Source organism: Aptenodytes patagonicus, chromosome 2 (genome assembly GCF_965638725.1).
Source record: "Aptenodytes patagonicus chromosome 2, bAptPat1.pri.cur, whole genome shotgun sequence".
NCBI classification, from domain to species: domain Eukaryota; kingdom Metazoa; phylum Chordata; class Aves; order Sphenisciformes; family Spheniscidae; genus Aptenodytes; species Aptenodytes patagonicus.
This window is the reverse complement of record NC_134950.1, coordinates 36,131,316-36,153,323: the sequence shown is the minus strand read 5'-3', so window position 1 is coordinate 36,153,323 and position 22,008 is coordinate 36,131,316. Positions and strand designations below refer to the sequence as shown.

The window sequence follows — 22,008 nt, the reverse complement described above, 5'->3', positions numbered from 1 at the left end:
GACTTCCATTTGTGCTAATGCAAGCTTCACCACCTACATGAAGAACATGATACGCTTTTAGGATTCTTGCCTCTCTGGCCTGTAATGTCTCTCCAGCTTCCCCGTGTGCTTTCCTACACACTTTACAGAGCTCCTATGGACAAACTCTTGTCTTGTAGATGATTGCAGAAGGTGTGAGCAGTGGGAAGAGGGTCGGCAGGACACTACCAACACTCCAAGGCTGGATCTCAAACAACGCGGCAGACTGATACCTTATACATAGGTAGTGAAGTGTGCTAAACAGGGTGAGCCAATATGGGATGATTATGAAGCATCAGCAATAGAAGAATGATTAATTTTCAGCTGACATTTTTCTATGCAAGTGCATTCTTTATTGACCAGCTTCTCTCTCATGTTCATGAATTCTGCCTTAGGACTCAGAATTGTTCTTCTCTCCCCCCTAACTGCTTTGGTAAAAGACAAATGATTTTTTTGTAATTAATTTAGCAAAGGTTGGTTATGAAACTCTCAGACACCACATGGCTGACTTTGAAAACACACCCAGCACAACAAAAGAGTTTTCTCTTTAATTTTTCTCTTTAATCACACCCACCTAAGATGCATTCAGAACTAATCACAGGGGGGAAAAAAGGTAAATTTTCACAGACACTGTCACCTAAGGTAACATCTCAAACACTGGAACTGACTGCAGGCGCTACAGCACTGTTCTGCACAGTGAGGCAACAACTGCTGTTTAGAAAATTGGAAGTTGCTCTCTTCTTAATTGTTGGGAGAGAAAGAATCCATATCTCTATCCTCGTTTCCCATTCCTCTCGGAGAGCAGGGACTCTGTCCGGAACAGGAGCTGCCATTGTAATGAAGTACTAGTTTTGCTTTCGTAGTAATTCTTTGCCTGGATTCTCTCAACAGCTCCTTCCCTTGAAAGGTATGTTTATACAACTTAAATATTATTAGACAATGTGTATTTTGGTGAGATGAATAACAGCACAAAAATTGCCAGGCTGCCCTAAAGTAAAAGACCATGTATCCCAGATTTGTCTATACTAAAGACTAGCTGTTAAAGCTTCAGAAGGCTGTACAAGGTACTCCCACCCATAATGGATGAAGGTGGAATCTTTCTAGTCTGTGAAGTTTTATGGGTTTTGCCCTAGCAAACAAATAAAAAGCTAAACATTTTATAATGTGTCTTGGTAAACCTCAGATTATCACTGTTACCCATCCATGCTACCTTTACCATGTGTTCTGGGCCCCCTGTATCTGACAGCTAACCTGCTCTCTGCTTGCTCCTTCTTCCCATCTATTGACATAATTTTCCCCTTCGTCTTAAAATCTCTGCTGCCTGCATCTTTCTTTTTATTCTTTTTCCATGCTATGGCTAAGGGCTGAGCCTCAGCTTCACCTCAGTAACAACTTCTCCCATTACAGGATCTTTCACTTTTATCACCCATTGAGTTCCCCAGTGAATGAATTCTCCCTTTCCTCGTTTCTTCTGGTTTTCTTGACATTTTGATATATTTGCATTTTTTATAAGACAGCTCTTTCTCTACCACCTCAGAGTGTCTCTTGTAGTTTTAGACGTGCATTCTCAATTCCTATAAGCTCTAATCACCATCTGCCTTTCCATCCTTGATCTTGACTGCACAGCAAAATCACTGTTTGTTCAACCCAAATAATTTCTCCCAGTGGCAACAAGGGTTTTCATCTACTCTCCTCTCAACTTCTCTGTTCCAGTAACCCGACACATTTCTTCATCCCAATTTCTGTCTTCTCCTCCTCTCCCTGGGGTCCTTTTCATCACAATGCAAGCACTACTCATCATGTGAGGAAGGGGAGCGATTTGGGTTCCTGTGCTTCCTTGCTTCTCTATTGTACTTTAGTTGGTCATGGGTTAGCAGCTATGAGAACCAAACAATTCAATGGGTAGGGACTGGCACACAATAATCCCCTGTCTTCTCATATCCATTTTTCCTGATGCATATTAGCAAAACAGTCAGGATCTCCTTTCGTCTTCTGTATGGTAATCCAAAAACCATTACCAGGTAGCACTGCAAGGAGAGAAGGAAGCTGAGACATCTGCTCCTCCTACAGAATTTAACTGCTACCTCATCTGTTTTTGAACTCACTTTGTTTACTTTTTCATATCCATTCTTAGCTTCCGGGTCTGATGTGTGAATTGTAAACTTGTTGTGGAAGAACTATTTGTTCAGGTTATTTGTTTGTACAGTGGCTTGGACAAAAAGGCGCTGATCATAGTTGGTAAGAAGTAGAGATCACAGGTTGATCATATGATATGCAGAACAGTCTGATCTTGATCAGTGGTCACTGAAATCCCCAAATCATCAAGAGACTAATGAGACCAATCCAAATTTCCTAATTCCTTTCTAGAATTGCTCTGAATATGAGTATATCTGTTACTTACTACTGTTTTACTCATAGAACTGGCTATTGCAAGGCATACCACATAAATTACAGAGCAGCTTTCAGGGATGCTTTCCAGAAAAACTGCTTTGGAACTTCCTGGAGGAATATTAGCCACTATCTCAATAGAAACAGATCACAAGGGCATCTCTTCTCTTCTAACAGCAAGGGAAGAAGTACTACAATATAAAATAATGAACTCTTTGCCTGTAAGCATGGATCATTACTATATGGGTGTCAAGGAGGTAAATATGGAACAATTAGAGGAAGCATATAAAATGAAGGTATGATTCAAGGTGTTTAATGATAAGCATGTTTGATACCAACACAACATCCAAATCCTAATGCTGGTAACGCAGTGTAGTCTCATTTCTCCATCTCACCCTTCTTCAAGCCATGCCCTTCCCAAACTGAAATGTGATATAAAAGATAAGATCTCAGATCTATTGTATTTCTGAAGCCAAATATCAGAAGGGGGAAGCAGCAGGAAAGCAGTCCTGTACCTGTATCCTTGATCTTCCAAGTAGAGGTGTCAGGGTATTTGTGTGAGCACCGTTGAAGAGCCAGCCCTTTACACCGTCCCTCATTGCTAGGCTTCTCACCTTTGCTGCCCTGGAAGCCAACGATCTCTTCAAAAGCTCATGCTTCTCACTACCGAGTCCCCACTCTCCACATCATCTGCCTCAGTCCCACATCTTTCCCAAGCAACTCCAGTGCCCCTGGTCTTCCCCTCCCTACTATCCACCCCAGAGCTCCGACTTCTTTTACAGCAGAGGTGATCACCTCTACTTCTTCACAAATCTCCCCCTACCCAGGCCCCTACTTTTTCCTGCTCCTAAATGCTCTCCCACCCAGGAGCCCCAGCTGCTCCCAGCTCCCAGAGCTAAACTTTCCTTCCTCAAGTCATAGAATCATAGAATCATTAAAGTTGGAAAAGGCCTCTAAGATCATCGAGTCCAACCGTCAACCCAACACCACCATGCCCACTAAACCATGTCCCTAAGCGCCTCATCTACACGTCTTTTAAATACTTCCAGGGATGGGGACTCAACCACTTCCCTGGGCAGCCTCTTCCAATGTTTAACCACTCTTTCGGTAAAGAAATTTTAGTCCTCCCAACCTCCTACACCTCACAGTCCCTCTTTATCTTCCAGTTTCCTGTGTTTCAGGTTTATATGAGATCTGATTTCTTTTTCATGGAACCGTGTCTCTCTCTCCATAAGATACCTGTGGGGGAAACCTAACTACTTATGGCCCAACTTTTGCAAAAACATTTGAATTTTGGGAAAGTTTCTTTCCTTTTTAAAATGTCCATTCATGAGCTGTGACTGAAGGGCAGTAGATGAATGGTAGAGAGAGCCTTGCGGTGTCCTAAACCCCCCCCTTTTCTTTCTCCCATAGCCTGCTTATGTTTGGAAGGAGCAGCAAAGCTGAGAGAAGCTAGTAAGTAAACAATACTTTGGACCTTAATAGATGTCCTTAAGGTTTCTCATCTCCCCGTCGTGCCCCTAGACAGACATGAAGATGCTGGATTCAGGAAGGAAGCTGGTAGCTGAGAGGCTGTGACCTGAATAGTCAATGGAGTGACACAGAGCCCATGTAATCTGCAGCGAAGAAGAGTTACAAGCAGACACTGGGCTAATTTAATCCATGATTCAATTCTATTAGTCCCAACAGATTTACACCACTTGGCTTAAATATAACTTGTGAATGGCAGATAACTTAGGTTAAATGAAAAGGAAAGAAAAGAATGGAACATTTGACAGTGAATCTGGTGAACAATTTCCTCTTTTAAAAGCTCAACACTTCCTTCCATTGATATTTTTCTTACAATAGAGCATCTGCACAGATATAGAGAAATTTTTCTCTCCCCCAGAAGATTTTACAACTGTTTTGTGAGTGAAGCCCCATAGGTTACAGAACAGATGTCCTTACACATTTCTTGTATCACTTGTTTTCTGTGTAGCTACAACAGTGCCAAAAATACGATGCCAACAGGATGCACCGCACTGCTAGCTGTTTGTCTTGGCTGCCATTTCCATTATTAGTATGTGTGTGTATCAGGATGGGGATGGATGTTTCCAGTCATTTTTTAGCTTTCCTCAAGTCAATTGGCAATTAGTAAATAGCATTGAAACTTGTGAATATTCTTCCTGTTTCTCACTCTGGGGATTAAGCGTCTTATAATGACAATCTAGTAACATTAGATCATTCTTTTAGCAAGAACAGCAGACAGGCACTACACTAGCCCATGTGCATTTAAGACCACATCCTTACGATAAAATTTTCACATGTTTGTTTTAGCACAGTATGTGGTTTGTGTTTTTCCTCTTAAATCTGTATTACATTTCAGATTATTCCATGAAGCTGAAAATTGTAAAAGTTTGTTGTTCTCAGTGGCCCTTCCAGTTGATTTTACCAAGGAGGTCTGAGACAATCCTAATAAACACACTGCTTGATACTGTTAGTTTACTGGTGATATGTCTCCTAACATCAGTTTTCTAAGTACATAAAAAAACATATTCAGCTTGGCCTTAATCAGTGTTTTCTGAAGACATAAAATTATGGGCAGAAATAGTTACGCTGCAAAACAGAATTAAGTCAGGGTCCAGAGTAGGTCACGAAGGACAAAATTTTACTGTCTTTAGTAGCTGGGTCTTAGTTCAAGGTTGAGTTTGCAGAGTCAAATTACTCATTGTGGTCATACTGCCTGTAGCCACATGCCATATACACGAACAAGTCTCAGGCTGTGCCTGAGTTTAGGCTTGAGAAAATGCTTGCACGCCAGGTTAAAATGATAGACAGATCTAACTCTAGTTCTCGATTTCACTTGCAAGCCAGAAGCCTAGACAACAGCAGAGTTAATGCATGAACAAAACTGGTAGCAAGTGTATTTACAATGTTCATTTGTTTTCTAAGCCAAGAGGAAAAATGCCCCCCAAATCAGGGAGGTTCTTCCCCTCTCCCTGGCAATTGAGGCCTCAAAAGGCAGTATCATCTGTGCGATAACATTGCAGCAAAGCTGTCTGCATCAGTAATGAGATGCACTTCATGACTTCTTAATATGTGGATTTAAATTTCACATTTAAAGGCTATTGAAAAAAACCAGCAATATCACAGCTGTAGAGGTGAGTTTGAGGACTGCGTCCCAAAGCTGAGCAACTATTTAAATTTGTAGGTATTCAAAATTGTTGTTCTTGGTGATTATTTTTGCTTTCTCTTGATGAGGAAATTTTTGACCAATCTTCCACCTGGCTTTAACTTGTCCACACCCAAAATTGCATGCATACAGAAATGCAAAAAGGGAAGATATATTTGCTTGTGTAGACTAAGTAGCTAAAATTTAACTCCTTAACATATCCATTTAATTCTTTTGGATTTACCAGGTTGGCTACGTACAAGCTAAACAAAAACTAGGTGATGGGTATTGCAAACAAATCCTTTTTCCCCATAGCTTCTGTTGTAAATGAATTTACTATATCGCAAGCAATAACTTCTGCTAGGAGTTTTTGCCACTTTCCTCACATTGTACCGTTCTCCCCAGTTGATTAGATTTCATGTGAACCAATGTTAACATCTGTTTAAAAATTAAAGTCAGAAAGGCTTTTCACACTGCACAGTGTAAACCTTAATTAAATGACTTTTAAGCCCTTTCCTCACACAATTTATGATATGCATGAAAAACACAGGGTTATAATCTGATTAACTCATGTAGTTTACATGGAAATAGCATTTTCCAAACTGATTAATCTCTGCACAAAGGCATAGTCACCTGATAGGTACTACAATTAAGGCTACTGATTGCACCTGTCAAAAGAAGGAACTTGGAGGATAGAAGGAGTCCACTATCTTCAAACAAAGAATGATGATTCACAGATGTAGCTTAGAACAAGTCCTACATAGTAGTTAATGCTACCCCCAGGCAACTCATGCAGCCAGAATTTAAATGACACACAATCCACGTACAGCCTGACCTTGCCAGCTTTCTGAGGGTAATCCTAAAGTAAGGATTAACTGTTCTTGAACAATTTTTCCAATATATTAAGCAGAGCTGCTATCAACAACAGCATGCATGTCACCTTCTTCCACCTGGTTTTATCGGACACGTGTACTCATTCCTCCATGCCTCCCAATATTCCAAGAAGTGGATGCAGTGAAAGACACTATTCGACATGGAATTTTATTTCCGTAGGTTTTACTCTTCAACAATCTACTTAAGTAAAAGGACTGCTTGAGTTAACAGTAGAGAGGGTCAATCAGGCATGGCTTATTTTCACATGTGAACCACCACACTATAAATCTGACCGCCATTCTTGGGACTATGCAATAATTCCAGGAGTAATGAATGGCAAAACATTCTCTCAAAGCCCAAGAAAGAGCTGCATGATCATCTGAGGTGAGACAGTTCTATTGCTTTAATGGTGATACAAGATTATCTAGTCACAAAGAGAGAAAACCATGCTGAAAAGCACCTAATTTTTAAAATAACTAAAAAGTATGCTTTTGTATGAAGAGTATTTGATAAATAACACTGAGAGTCAAACTTAACAAATTTAACACTAATGTAAGAGATTAATCCAGCATGGAGAGGCTAGTCTGGTTGCCAAGTTTAGGTTGCATTCTTACTTGGAATAAGTATGGGTGGGAATAAGAGAGGAAATGATTGCTAAAAGATCTGTACAGGACCCAGACCGTACGGGACTGCTCTTAAATCTGTATCTTCTCCGACTCCTGCCTCTTCACATATTCTCAGCTGCGAGGAGCAGCATTTTTGAATGCTACCAAAATGCTAACTTTTGCCTCCGTGGCAATCTATGCTGGAAACCATAAGTTGGCACTTCCTAATGAACATCTCAAAAGAGCTTTCAGGTTCAATGCCAGTATCTACTGAGGTGTGTCTATGTCCTCTAACAGTGAAATGATGTGTGAAAGTTCAGCCCCAGTATCAGCAGTTAAAATACATCCTAATCAAGCCTCTTTTTTTTCAGATAATTTCAGTACCTTTTCAGTGTATATTCTTCAGTTCTGGTCTAGAAATATGGAAGTTCTTTAAAGTAAATTTCTTTCTAAATTCAGAACTTCATATTTTTTCTTCAATTGTTACAATTGAAAGAACAAAGACAGAAAGAATCATGCATCATCACAGCTTGCTTATGAAGATGAAGAAAAATATTTTAAAATTAAATTTCCAAGCATTTACACTACGTATATACAACAGAATTTCACCAGACAGCAATTAATCTTAAATTAATCTTGCTTCTAATTTTGTATCCTCAGACAAAAGCTACTTAAATACTAACTTTCAGACGGAGGTAGACATCTAAGTAATATAGGTGCTTTCAGTAATTAGAGACTTCCAAATGAGAGCATTTAAATGGCCAATTATTGTATGGGTAGGTAGAGGTTTAAATCATACAACTGAGACAACACTCAAGCATGATTGAGAAGCTGCAGACAAAAATTGTAGGAGATTTTAAGGAACATGGCTTTAAACCTAAAACTGAAAACAGCAGAATGTATATCCTCAGGCAAAATCCTGCACCAGCAGGGAAGAAAGGCCATGAATCACTGTCTCTTTCATCACTGATGGCTGGAAAATATCCTTGTCAGCTGTGTTCTCAGAACAATTTGGTTTATTTAATTATTTATTTATAGGCATTTCTCCACATCACTGCCATAGATTTGCAAGTCCACTGTCATTAACCCTATCTGTATTGCAGGAGATTTTGACCTCTTGATTTTAAATAAGTGGATCAAGGTTCTTGGCTGTGTAAGAGTTCATGGTGTCTTCTAAAATATGCTGCAATAGACAATCCTCTTCATCTGTCTGACCTCCACAGTTCCATCCTGTTTTTAACATCACTACCACAGCCTTCACTACATAAGTAGCAGTACATAAATGAGGCAAAGACCATATTGTTCCCCACCAGGGCATGGGCCCTGACCCATATTAGTAGTGTAGATGTAGCCAGAACTGTTTTAACAAAATGAATAAGCTCTAAACTGAGCTGTATTTAAATAAGATATAATAATTTATTCTGTTATTTAAGTGGTTTTCTTAGGCAACTGCTCGTGCAGAGTGGTGAAAACTTGGATATTAAAAGATTTTTATGAATTCTCAAAGATCCGCACCTAAATTAGTATACAACAAAGTTCAAACTATCAAGTATTACTCAGTGCTTACTTCAACATGGTTACTCTTCTACTTAGTAAACAGAACTTGTAAAACACACTTACTAGTGTTTAAATACTTTTTACCTCTCCTTGCAAATATCCTCTTCTTCATGAGACAAAATGGCACTGAGGACCAGAGGTAGTTTTATTATCACTGTTTTTAAAGAGAAGGAAACTGAAGTGAAGAGAGAGTGCATGAGCACATAAAGGGCTGGCCCAAGGTCAGGCAATAAAAGTAAGAATCAGTTTTACTAGTTTACATGCATTTTATCATAGCCCAAGAGAGACAGAGAGAGATTCTGAAAAAAGGTATTTAATGATAGAAAACAAAAGAACAGTCTACACTGCAGCCACAATTATAATTCAAATGCCTCATTCCTGTCACTATCACCCAGCAAGCTATAATCTTCCCATTAATACTAAACACTTTCCATGACATAGTGGAGAAAAAAGACTCCCTTTTAGGAGACGAGGCCAGGTGAGAGCCTCTAAGAAATTTGTTTTGATGAAATATTCTAAAGAGCACTCTTTTTTCCCCAATGTTTTACAATTTTTTTTTTCTTTAAAGCTTGACATGTTTCTATTTCTAAAGACCATACACTTTGCTTTAGACATGGGAGTCATTCCTAAATATCAGATTCCTCAGTTTTAACAATTTTAAAATGAAAGAATGTTTGTTCTCTCATACCAAGACCATTACCTTAGATTTTAAGTACGTGTCAGTCTAAACATGACTAGAAACTTTGGTTTGAAGACAAAAGCAGTAGATTACACTTAATGCAAAGGACTGCCCATTGGCTTCTTCAAGCAGCACATTATAGCTGGAACAATGGGGGAGTTTAGGGCTGTAGATTCTTGCATTACAACATCTGTAATGAAGCCCACGTACTAAATTGTATCGTATCTCTTCTTCTGTGTAACTCTACTCCTGTGGCCCGCATATCGGCATTCGGAGAAGGATACTTCCACCCTCAGAGCCCTAACGACCAATCCCCCTCTTCATTCTCCAAGTCTCATTTTACAAGCGTGTATGTACATCCAACAAAGTACCAAATCTAGATTGACAGCTAAAAGCATTATATTTAGCATATATGGCATGTAATTAGAAATTTGAGTGTTTCCAAAAGGCAAAAGTTTTTGATTCTGATCTCAGAGTTTTTTTACACTGCATTAACTGGTATTTTTCTCCTAATTGAAGTTGATTTAAGTGAGATCAGAGTCAGGCCCAAGAGCTACAGGCCGAACTTCTCATCTGAAGTAGTTTGTAATGTAATTTTGTCCTTGCTAACTGTTGATGGCTTGTCCTCATCCCATTTTAACCTACAACCATCAGCTCCTTTAATGGAAGTGTCTATAAAGATCTTCTCTAAAATATGCTTTTCCAGCACACTTAATGTCTTTTAATGTCTTTCCAATTAAATCCAGATGTGAAAAGCTTAAGGAACAGTTCTCAGGACTGAAAAAGATGACATAAATCTTGCAGCTGACAGAGATCCCACTGAGCTCAGTTGGAGAAACTCACAGAGGACTTCTTGTGGGCCAGAAAAGCTGCTGGGTATAAAGACAGATGTGTATACTCCTATTAAAAAAATTTAAATAAAAACTGACTCCTACAATGAGGTATCCACAATTACCAGGGACATTACTAACTCAGTCTCTCAATGTGCTGAGCACATCCTGTGCGGTACAGATTTCCCTCATCTTTTTGGGAAGTTTATCAGAGTTGAAGGGGGTCACATCTGTTTGGGAAAGAGCCCTTCACCTTTCAGGATTGCAGCTCTTAAACCAGTGTAGGGGGTGATTCTGGAAAACGCTGTCTGTCTTGGTCTCGTACTGCTATCAACAGGGAGATAATGTACTCGGCAAAGCGAGACTGAATTTCTGCCCTCTCTCCTTTACCTCCTCCAAAATCAGGTTAGCAGATTAAATTGTGGTTTCATTACAGAAGAGTCCCCAAATGTGCTATTAATTATAAATTCTTACCAATCTGCTGGGAAACTGGGCATTCCTAGTAGCTGACTACCACTGCTGGGCAAGTGCTGTTTGTGCAGCTGTCAATTTGGGGTTTGTTTTGCTGTAATCACTTGTACACTCTCAGGATTTTTTTATTTTTTAGTTTAACAACAGTAGATCATCTTATTTTGCCCCTCCTGAACTGTAAATTTGGGCTCAGCTCAAGCCACATCTTTCAGAGGGACAGGAAATAACCCCCACACACAGCTTGTATTAAAGAAAGTCTCTAGAAAACTGCCCAATGCTAACAGCTTTAATACTTTCCTACCCTCCTGCTACTTACTTACTTATTTTTGAAATTGGTAAATTATCCAGGCAGATCAATGATTTTCAGACAGCTACATCCTCATGAGACACCAGAAAGAAAAAAAAGGAAAAACATTCCAGGATAGAAGAAAAACTCATTTCTAACTGAAAATTAAGTTTGAGTCCATGTTCATTAGTGACAGGAACTTCAGTAGAGACAGTTTGGATAGTATTACTTAATTTCATTGCATTTTTCTAGTGCCCATAGAAAGGTTTTGGCACAGATTGGTGTCATGAGTGAGTGTATGGAAACGCGAAACTAGATACCTGAATTAAAGGACAATCTTATGTACTCAAGCACAACAATAAGTGATCAAATATGGGATCTGGACAATAGCACAGATCTAACACTGAAAGCGGTAGGCTCCTAAACACACGCACAAGAACTCTTGAAGATAAAATTCCTCCGGTTCTCAGCTTGCTTTATTTTCCACAATGGCCAGCACTTTTCAGACTATCACTCCTGCAGGGCTGAAGGCTGGATCTGACTCCCACCAAAATCAGTGCTTCATGACCATCACTCAGGAGACACGAGGAATGCCCTTCCCTTGGAATGAGCCTCTGCCTCTGCGAGGATCCCACTCTTGGCTAGCTCAGGGAATGAGCTCAAATCTCCTGTGCTTTGCTGCCAGGGACCACCAGGCCAGCTCTGATTTATAGCTTTTTCTTTGCAGTTTTATGATACAAGAATGTTCACTTGTAATTGCAACAGCATTTTGTTGGCTCCCTGCCTTCACTTGGGTATGCACAACACCATATCCTTCATTCCAGCCTTTTTATGTCAAGGCCCAAAATTTGAGAAGAAAAGTACATCAGAAATATTACAAAGATGCTGCAGATCTTGCTACTCCTCAAAGAGGGGACTTGTACATATTTGCTGGGGGAGGACACGTGACCAGCTGGATAGGACACTGAACTAGGAGTCAGGAGGAGAGCTGGTCAAAATTCTTTCTCAGAAACACACTAAATCAAGAAACAAACCTTTTTATGAGAATACATCAGTTTTGAGAAAGGGTTTTCTAGGTCCATTTTGACTCTCCAGTCAAAATATCACAGACAAGCGCCATTCATAACCACTGGGCTAATGACTATGCTTGGTGTGGCACATTTGTATACTTGTTGGTTCTTCTGTGTGAAAAAATTTCAAGAGGTATCTAGTTCATTTCAAAATGAATGAAAATACTTGAACTCTTGATGTGTTTTGTGGGATAAGAAATCTGTTTCATTCAAAAGACAGTGACTCTGCCATTAATCTGCTGTGTGACCTTGGAGAACCACTTAAGCTCAGTATTTTTCAGACATATACTTAGCTCCTGACTTTGAGATCATCAAGCAGTACATTTCCATCACTTGTGGTGTAAATTTGATTTTGTCATTTTCAGCAGAAGCATACACTTCTTCAGAGGAAATTCCAGATATTTTAGATACCATTTAATAGTTAACTGTCAAACAATTTCCAAGTCTTTTAAACAAAGAATACTTCTGTGCTAGCTTAATTTATAGAGCCATATATGTCCCATTTAAAGTGGCTGTGATTAAGAAGAAACACTAAGCTTAGATTTTTCTACTAAATTAGAAAAGTTTAAAGCCAATAAACTGTATCTAGGATTTTAGCTGGGAGATGAAATAAAAGGCACATTTGTTCCTGGTCACTGAATTTTTAACCTGGGTCTGTTGCTCCTGCTGTTAAGCTCCTATACATTCCTTACTAGCCCGTAGCGTCCAGCAATCCCAGCTCTCAGTGTTTGGAATTAGAAGTGAACGCAAAATAAAACCACTTTTTGGGGAGAGCTAGTGTATGGCGAGTGCCACATATTCTGACAGAAGGTGGCAGCTGAAAAGGTTAATTTTTAAAAAGAGGACTTCTACAGATTTTTTAGAATAGATGTATAAATTCCAACTTACCATTTGGATCTGAGGGTTCTGATAGTATCTGGAAAACCTGGAAGATGCTGCTGAATCTGGTGGATAAAATGCAAGCTGTTTTTTGTCTAGCCCCTTAGTACAGGAGAGGTTGAGCCTTATGCTTGGTCTCAGCTTTCTATCTCAGTGCCCCAAAGTTTGCCTTTATTATACGGCAAGGAGGAAAGAAAAAACTCTGGTTTTCTAGCAAGAAAACAAAGCTATACTATTTCTGTCCCCCCTATCCCTTTTCAAGCTTATATCCATATTGTTAATAATATTTTTTTTTTAAGTAAAATATTTTAACCTGCCTTTTTGTAATACAGGAGCAGTATCATGACTTCATTGCTTCTCCTTTTACCTCAAAATCCTGTGAGGGCATTTGAGTATTTCCTAAAGGTGAAATAAAAAACTAATCTGCCTTCAGTGACTCATCACTCTAGTGATCAAGTTAAATGACAGCATTGCAGAAAACTCTCGTAATACATATTTTTTCCCCCGCCTAGTCCAGTGCTGCTATTTTACACACAAATTCAACCATTTCTTTAGCAAATGCATCTTGAGGTGAAGGATTAGTCTTCACTTAAAATCAGTACCAGCTACCTTCCTATTCATTTTGTGAAGTAGCAGATGTACTTTTTATTGGATTATTTTATATTTTATACTGCTTGCAGCTCCACTTTTTAATGGAAAGCCCAAATCTACCCTCAGATTCAGCTTCTACTGCTGTTTGTATGTTGATTTAACTAGGAACTGGCTGTGTGCACCTGGATTTGCTCTACCGTCATTAACTCCTACTTCTGGCTACTACTGCAACACAAGTAGAAAGATAAAAAGAGTACTAACAATGTGGGACGCATCAGGCACTTTCGGTCATCTCCATGAATGCTGTCCTACGTGCTTCTCTGGTAAGAATGGTATACATCGGGTACTACGTAGCTCAAAAAGTCCTTCAAGAGAGATATTAACAAGCAGGAACCAGATTTCCTCAAGAACTCTGACTTCTTAAATTCAGGAACCTCTCCAACTGGCAGCCTAGCAATGCAGATTAGACACTCCTTGACTCTGATTAACTGAGCTCTGGAACTATGGACCTGCTTTTCCTCCATTTATAGTTACAGTCAAAAATACATGTATATGTCCAACAACTTTACTGAATGGCTGGCTTTTAGTCTGGAAGATCTGCTAATGGCTATTTTAACATTTCATCCTAGCATCTATTATTAAAATCCATTAACCACAGCTGTCAAAAAGAGCTTATTCAAAATCTTGCTAGTTACAAAATAACCTGTCAGGGTTTGATCCAATGAAGAATTCAGGTGCTTACAAATTAGGCTCTATAAGAGCGAAGTTTTAAATAGCACAGCCCTGGAATAAAATCAAAGGTCTAAAGTTAAGTACTCAGTGTCTTTATTCGGTGTTAAGAGGAGAGCCAGATTTCTCTGAAGAACAACCCAAGAAAGCTACATGCTGAGTGTGGAGCTACCTGCAGGCAATGAGGTACTCCAAGCCCAGAGGTGAACTCCTGCTCCTCTCTGGAGTTCAGCTGCAAAGCCAGGACCACATGCAGAGGACCTGGCAGCTTGGTCAGCTAGTGTCTACAGATGCACGGTCCTCTCCTCAAGATAGCTGGCTCTTCCAGCTCTTCAGCAGGCCTGAGCAGAGCTCACTGTTTTCACTGAGAAGATGACCACCGGAGAAGCAGGTGGAGGTGAGACTCCCTTTTTTGTCAACGGCACAGATGTGAGAACACTTGTCCACAGTACAAGAGATACAGATTTTAGATTTCTCAGCTTTAGGTCAACAAACCACACATCCCACCTCCTAGGTGACAGTCTAACCTCCAGGATCAGTGATAGGGAAGATTCAGCTATTGCAGAAAAAATAACTCAGCATTCATGGGTCAAAGAAAAGATAGTGCAAGGAAGAGCCTGATTCCATAGGCTAATGATCACAGCAGTTACTGAGCCATCCTGAGGATCACCCCATGCTCCCTAGATAATTTCTGTTCTTCATCTAATTGATACTTTAACACTAAGTTCAGAAGGAATGAAAGCAGGAACTGCAATCCAGTACTGCTTTTCAGTGGCTTCTTTAACTGGCAGGATGCAATAATATTCCTTCTCATGCTTTCTCTGTGCAATCCTGAGTATTTTACAGTGGCTCTGGTTATCTGGGAAGGTAGATAAATAGCTGTACTTGCATTTAGACAGTCTCCTGTGACATGTCATTATGAATACCTTAAGGCTGTGGAAAGAACAGAGTCCGAGTTCACATTTCCTGAGTAAGTCTATGTTACTGTGTAAAGCATAGAAATCACTAGCAACGGCTCCAACCACAGCTAAGAAGAAAAGCCTTCAGGATCCTGTTTTATCTAATATTTTTCCATATGAGGTATGTTAATTAATATACAGCTCTATCTTAATAAAAGATTTTATTAAGATAAATAACAATAATCCTTCACTACTCAAGCTCTCTTTATGCGAATGATTCCAATAAGCCTGCTTATGTATGCAAACCCTATGAGAGGGCTTCCAGGATCAGGCTACAAGCAGTTTTACTCTGTCATGATAGAGTAAAATTGTTACTTAAAATCAACACGCTCACAATAAATACAGAAATACTAATGTAACTTAAATGGCAGTAGAGACTAAAACATTATGCCCAGTCTCAGTTAGCTCTAAGAATTTAATACTTTTAGCTGTCGCATAAACAATACAATCGTAGCATGAAGGAAACACTAGCTTTTTAAGGCTGCTACCAGAAGCAGAGAAAATACACTCATAACCATGCATATTACACAGTAATATTCTTCAAGCACAAATAAGACCTAACTGAAACCATACTTGAGAGAACTGTCATGCTATCAAGTTACAATAAAGAGAAGAGGAGATCAGACTTATTCTTTCCTTCACAATGAAATCAGTATAAACAAATCATATAATGTTTGGACACCAAAATCCTGAAACAAAGAAACCTAGAAAATCTCTTAAAACCACCCACAGACTCCACATGCTGGTCTGTGATTATACAACTGGAGAAGATCATCCAAACTGCGATGTAAACCAATGTCAGTCTGCAAATGATAGTACTACAATGGTTCTAACAAAAAATAAAGCAAGACCCTGCAACAGCCATCAGTAAGGAATACTTTCATGTTTATCTAACCATTTTCCCCTTAAATGAGGAATACTTTTTTTAAAACTTAGAGAAAGAAGACAACTTAATCCCCATACTGAGGATAATAGCTCTTTTGTGTGTCTTTACTAAACTGCAACACACATCCAGCTAAACAAAAATGAGCCTAGGACCAAGAGTAAAAGAGAAGGCTTCCTGATGCATCCCATGAAATGCCCATTGCATTTCAACCTGCTCCACTATGAAACCACCCATTTTGTCCTCATTATTTATTACGTGGGAATATTCACCCTCATTTTTAGAAATATATATGCCAAACAGCGTACCTTTCTCCTATGAACTACACACAAAAAGAGAAGATCAAATGCTGAAAACCATTCAGTTCTTTCAGGAAAATACAGTGTTTCTGTAGAGCATATTTCTACCTCAGAACTGTACTATTTCTCCTTGCCTGGCAGCCAGAAGCAAATTATTCTAGATCTGAAAAAACATGTGCCTGTCGAAGAGAGGTGAAAGAGTATGTCCAGTTCTCTGTCTATAGATATCACCTTGAAAATGTACACCCCTGTGTACTTCTTAGGTGAGGCTTCACGAGATGTAAGACACACAATATTAAGGATGTTAAAGCAGTGGACTAACCCAGTTGCCCTGAAGGTGGGGTCTATCATCTATCCATTTTTTGGCCTGTTTCTACTCAATTTAAGATCCTATAAGGCTGAAAAATGTTTTACTCAAATAAGAAGTTAATGATATGATACAAGCACGTTCCCTTTTGCAAATGCTGTGAAAAGCAGTAGCATTTCTTTCTTTCTAGCTATGCCATAGAGGAATTTGATCATTCAAACATATTTAGTAAAGAAACTCACTTCATTAAAATCAACCACCCCTGCAAATTGGTTAATAATTTATATTTCCCTAACATTAATCTCATTCTTGTCTTTAAGCCACAATTGACTGAACTGTAACTTGGTATCAGCAATGGGTATTAATCATACAAAAGAAAACAAAAGAAGCAGTAATGAACTGACAAAGCTTGTTAGTCTTCTCCAGTAAGGGTGCAACAATTAACAATACAGTGAATGAATATCAATCATTCAAATGCAGTAAAAAAATCTCTCTATATAAATAAAAGAAATGAAGAATGGTAGCTGACAAAAGCTCAACAATCTTGGAGAAAAAAACCCTAATCATTATTACACTTAACAGACTGTGAAAAAACACTTTATTAAGAAAAAGGGGAAAAAAATAATTGTACCAAAATGAATAAATTGTCATTCTTAAGAAAGTATCTTCTGCAGTATTTACACAAAGTTTGTTCCCTCATATAGTCATATATGCTTCTTATATTGCTATTTTGCTAACATTCCATCTTTTCTAAGTCTTATTTACAGTATCGTGCCTGGTTAAAAGCTGTGCTACCGGCATCAGTGTTACCAGCACCAGTTAACAACGCACTTGTACATGAACAGTGCTTTTCAGGAAACACAAGAAAAAAATTTCTAACTGCTCTTCGTGATCAATAGCTCTCCTGTGTTTTAACTATTGCAGTGATTTCATCAAAGCTGGTCATATATGAAAAGCTAAAGTCAAATAATTTTCCCCAGTATTTTGATATGATTTTCAATATGCAATTTTAACTTGTAATGTTTATAACTGAATATAAATTGTTATGAATTCTAAAGGCAAAACCCAAAAGTAAAAAAATTGTATTTTTTAAGTCGCATGTTCAATCAAAATGTAATTCCCACCCTTCACTGGGGTAGGGGCAGGAAGGAGTTTTCAATAAATTGTCAGAATCGTATGCTGATATTTTTTGTATCACAGTTACAAGTTCACAATGTACACTACATATTTTAATAAACAACATGCTTACTTTGCTAATAATTTCTAAAAAGAGCAAACCCCTCCTTATAACAGCTGCAGCGGCCCAGATGTCACAAAAGCAGAATGCCTTTGCTATGCAGGGGAGGGGCAGGCCAGCACCAGCCTTTCTCAAGCACATCGTGCCCGATGGGGTTTGGCCATGGGAGAGGGCAGGAGCATGTGCAGAACTGGTTTAATGAATAAAACATGGAATGAATTTATTTGTTACTGTACAGATGGCAAAGGAGTTTCAGACCTGGTTTGCTGAGCAGAAAACGGCAGCTCCAGCCCCATGCCTCAGTCTCCCTGTTGCACCACAGTGCAACTGCCCGGTTTTTCTGATCTGGCAATGGGCTCAAGCTCTAGCCTTGAAAAATTGACTCCATCAAGAATATGATGTGCATATGCCAAATAACAATTTACCAAGTAGTCAGAGTTGTTTGCTTCTGATGAACAGCAAAGTTTGGCAGGCAGAGGAGCTGCCCGTGCTGTTTGGCTTGTGGGAAGATAACATTTTCTATTGCTGTCTCCACAAAGCTCTTAATACGCTGTTAGACTGAAAAAGGCAAGCAACAAAAGCACTGATTTCTCCTGAAAAACAGCAAAGCTTCTTCCTTGTAAAGCATTGTGAAGGTCCTACCTGGTAGTGCTAGAAACACCAGCCCTCTACTTTCCCAGGGAAGTGGCAGCACGGAGCTCCTAGCCTCCTCCCAAGATTATTACTCTCTGTCCCTCATTCATGTTTTTCACCAGTTCCCCTCAGCAGTGAAAAATCAGTCATCATGCCCATTTCACTGTTGCGGTGTTTCAGTCTGCAGGTTGCCTTGGCTGACAGTGTGGATGCTGTCCCTGGGCATCCGAAGAGCTAAGCACGGGGTCTAATGGAAATGGAGGAAACAGGGTTTTGCTTCTAACATCCTGTAACAAGAAAAGGGTAAGCAGAGGGTGAGGTGAGGCTTGAGATCAGACAGAAACTGATCTGTGATCCTCATCATGCAAATGAGGGACTTAGTCATGCAGTTTTCTTTTTGGAGAATGCTACCAGGCAGGAGTAACTTGACAGCTGCACTCTCATAATAGCTAGTTTGGATTCCTGTGTACTCTTCAGTCCTGTACATTGTTTTATTACTTTGCATTTAGTTGTAGACAACTCCATGCACCTGCATTACACAGCATTAAATCCTGTATCTACTAAATCTGCCACCACAGAAGCCAATTCAGCCAGTGGATTTATTTGATGTGGTCACTCATTACAAAGTGGGTTGAAAGCACAAACTTCTGTCAAGCCCACCACTGTGGAAACAACTGTAGCATTTTACTGATGTGGACAGGAACCAAGTGAGTAAGGGCCATTTGCGGCACACTTGAAAAACAAGTTATTTTTGAAACAAAGAAACAAAGTTCCTTTGTTCAGTTTTAACACATTTCTTGACTTGTATTACCCACTTCTCCCTTTCCCATTCCCAAGGAAGGTTCCATTAATCATCCCTCTAATGGAAACACTTATGTCTGATCACTGAGCAGTGGACACAGGCACAGTCTTGGGCATGCACTGAACAAGAAGCCCAAGGGAAGCCTAGCTGAAAAGTTTGGGAAAGCAAGGATGCCTTTTTAAAATAAACTTTGGAGAGGTCAGCAGGACAGCAAGGGGTCAGCACCAGGCAGCCAGTGGGTGGATGGCACAGGAGAAAGACAACAACACTTGTCATTAATTATATCTGTTGGAATGCTACACATTTTCCCCCCCAAGTGGTAGTACTCCAGACATCCAAGCACAATCTCTCCCACGTCCTACTCGACCCCAGGCAGGGCACATGCCAAGGAGGTTTCCTACACTAGAAGCCAAGAAGTAGCTAATACAAGCGGAGGTTAAAAAATTTAAATTGTTCCTCCACTTTGAAATATTTTTCTCTAGTTTAAAGCCATCCTCTCATAACTGTCTCCTCTACCAATGAAATACATATTCTCTTAGGGCTAAATATGGCTAGATTTCTGTGCCCAGCCTCCAGCTAACAAAACTCACTTTCTTTGGAGAGGAATAACTACTGGGAACTGGACCACTCGGAACAAGAACTCCACTCCTAAAATTGATCCTGCAAGATCCTAATACCATGTACCACTTACCTGGCTCTAGATGTATCTGATCTGCAAAGGTGTTTTCTCCTATAAACATTTTTTGCAAAATGTCTGCAAATGCCGGAGTGCATCACTACAGGTGATGCTCTTGCAAAACTTTGAACCATCCCTATTTATAAAGCTAATTGTTTCAGAAGCAGTAGTATCTTTTTATGTAACATTAAAAAATCCCCAATAAATTGTTGATTGGAAAAGAAATGGCAGGCTAGTAATTCATAGACGGATCCATTCTCACTTAACTCTGAACTCACCAAGGACATAGTCAAAGTTCACTGTCTATTGTGAGCAGGAGACAAGTGTCTCTGGAGCACAATTTATCCTATCCTAAATAGATAGATGGGAGGAATCAACCTCTGGAAATGCTTCTCTCTGTACTTTCACTATAGAGAAACCCATAAAACTAGCCCAACCTGGAAGCATTGTAGGTGTCTGAAAGGTATGCAAGATGTTTTAGTGACTATATAGTTTATGAGGACGCTTTGGGTATTAGAACCCCAGCATCGTAGTTATAAATCATAGTAGTTATAAATCATGGAACAATATTACCTGTCCATGTTGTGAAAATTTCTGACCATTTCTGCAGAGTGGCCTGAGATGTCTTAAAATCAGCTTCTGGGGTTCTTTAGTGTATAGGAACAAAAAAGCAGAATCTGGGGGTGGGATCGTGCCGGAGGAGAGTGGGGTGTCCCCTGTACGCTGCAGAACCCTGTTTCGCACTAACGGAAGTAGGCAGGGATAACAACTTGAGCAAGATCAATCTGGATATGCTAAGCCTTGCTAATGGGTTCTGATTATTAAGTGGGGAAGAAAAGAAAAGCCTGCGCTGGGGCCACTGAAAAACACTGCACTACTCTGTGGCTTAAGGAGAAATTCCTCTACGATGCAGGGAAACCCCCTGCCCTAAATCCATCTCTTTAAGATTGCGGCAGAAAAGAATATATCTTTTTGTAGAGAACAAGTAGATCTTTAGGAAGAGAGAACTCCTCCAGTAGATAAAAAAACCAGACCGTGGCTGTGTTTTCATTTGAATGATGCATCCAACAGGGAATATTCAAACTGAGTGTTACTGTCTGCCAGTTCAAGATCCAAGACGGGCTTTGAACCCACAGCTTCAGAGCCCAAGTTAAGTCACCAAATATTTTTGAGAGCTTTTATTTAACTTTTTCTCTGTAGTTTTCAAGCTTTCATACAGTCATAAAACGTGGGCAAAAATAGGCTCACTCTACAAACAGAAAAATGTTGTGGAAGGAAACGTATGCTGTGGTAAGGCACAGTATCCACAGGAAAGTATTAATCATTTTTTTACTGGAAAAAGGAAAAACTACCCAATGTTGAAAAAGTAGCAGCAGCATAAAAGTAACTTGTTAGATGGATAAAGAACTCCAGAATGACCCACAGTGTTTGGCACTTGGAGGTCCATTCTCGAATCCCAGCATTGAACAAGAGAGGTAAGAATAGAGACTAAGTTACACATAAGAATTTAAAAAGCAACCCTTCCTGTCTTGCCCTCAGAAAATGACAGCAAACAAGCCAAATAATGAGCCTGGTTGTGTTGATTTAAATAATTTGCAAAACTGCAGTTCTGAGTTGTGTTTCTATTAACCAGAGACCGGATGCCAGGCTTTCTTTCCTATTTTGAGAAATTCATCATAGCTCGAAACAGCTTCTACAGGAGATGGAGAGACAGGCCTAAAACACAATGCAAACACAATGAATTCACTACTCAAAGCCCCAAAGAGAAGTGAGAAAGAGACCTGACCGAATCATCAGTTTCAAAAAGAAGCACCCTCAGGTAGCAGAAATCATTCCTCAGATTTCATCTGAGAATTCATTATGAAAGCAAGTTGGCAACACACCCCAGTACACTTCCTTCAATTTACCTCCTCTCTGAAAATGTGCATTCATTTTCCTGGTCTGTGCTACTTGGACTAGTGATGAAAGCCAAACATTAGTGAGATTTCTGTTCCATAGTTATAAACCGCATACATGCATCAATTCATAAAGCCGGAAGGGAATCCGAGTTGGTCTAGTCTATCCTCCTGTATGTCCTACTATGAC

At 39.5% G+C, this 22,008-nt stretch overlaps 1 protein-coding gene across 5 annotated transcripts in view; it reads right to left on the bottom strand.

The window, feature by feature from the left end:
- STAU2 (staufen double-stranded RNA binding protein 2) overlaps positions 1–22,008 on the bottom strand; it is a 178,013-nt gene that overhangs the window by 2,272 nt on the left and 153,733 nt on the right. The window lies entirely within an intron of this gene.